Genomic DNA, 905 nt, shown 5'->3' on the forward strand with positions numbered 1-905 from the left:
CTCCGCCCTGACGTCTCGGCGCCTCGCTCCGCCCCCGGGGTGTGAGGGACCTGCGGCCGCCGCCCCCCGTGGCTCTAGGTGGGCTGGAGACGGCGGGCGGTCGCGGCGGGGGAGGTAAGGTCCCCAGGGCGCGGACGGGGTGCGCGCGTGCGGGTGGGCACCTGGGGCGCTGGCGCACGGCGAGAGGCTAGGGCGCACGGCCGGCTACGGGGTGGACGCGCGCTCTCTGGAGTCCCAGCAGGGCAAGGTGGCGCCAGTGCCAGCCAACCGAGAGGCCGGAGGCAGAAAGTGGGGCCCCAAGCGCGAACTGTGACGTGAGGGCTGTGACCACCGAGTGTTCTGGCCGCCTTCTAGCGCATGCCAGATGCTTGGGCTTCACGTGGGGACATTTCCAGTAGGGAAGGGCTCCCTCGCCCACATGCCTTAGATGGCAGGGTCCTCGAACCTGGACGGAAGGCTCAAAACAGGCCACCTCTCTATGAGGCCAACTGTGACTTAGAAGACAGCGGAGAGTTTGTTGTTGAGCTCGGCTAGGCGGGGCTTGACAACTTAGAGCTGTGAAACCGTGGGCAGCTCACTTAATCACTCTGAACCTCAGTTTCCTCATCTGAAAAATGGAATTGTCCTCAGTGATGAACAGATAAAAAACATAAAGGTGCTTTGTAAAGGGCAATCTGTTCTTATCATTATCCTGTGACATACTGGGCTGAACTCCGAGTCTTTTCTTCTCTACACAGTCTTGGGGTCTGATCACTGAAATGCTTCACCTTTAAACACTTTAAACAATACGAAAGTGCATCTTTTGCGACAGGCCCTGGGCTGAATGTGAGAGATGGGTCAGACCCCAAAGGAAATAAATGCTAAAAACAAAAGAAATAACTTCTTAGCATTCAGGAGGGACCTGC

The 905-nt window shown here is 58.0% G+C and overlaps 1 protein-coding gene across 3 annotated transcripts in view; it reads right to left on the reverse strand.

The window, feature by feature from the left end:
- Positions 1–249, reverse strand: part of PALM2-AKAP2 (PALM2-AKAP2 fusion) — a 322,809-nt gene extending 322,560 nt beyond the window's left edge. For all 3 annotated transcript variants that reach the window (XM_029919383.1, XM_029919385.1, XM_029919384.1), the window contains exon 1: positions 162–249. The gene's annotated coding sequence lies outside the window, so the exon portion shown is untranslated. The remainder of the gene's footprint in view (positions 1–161) is intronic.
- Positions 250–905: the final 656 nt, after the last annotated feature.

The sequence above is a fragment of the Suricata suricatta genome, chromosome 13 (genome assembly GCF_006229205.1).
Source record: "Suricata suricatta isolate VVHF042 chromosome 13, meerkat_22Aug2017_6uvM2_HiC, whole genome shotgun sequence".
NCBI lineage: Eukaryota > Metazoa > Chordata > Mammalia > Carnivora > Herpestidae > Suricata > Suricata suricatta.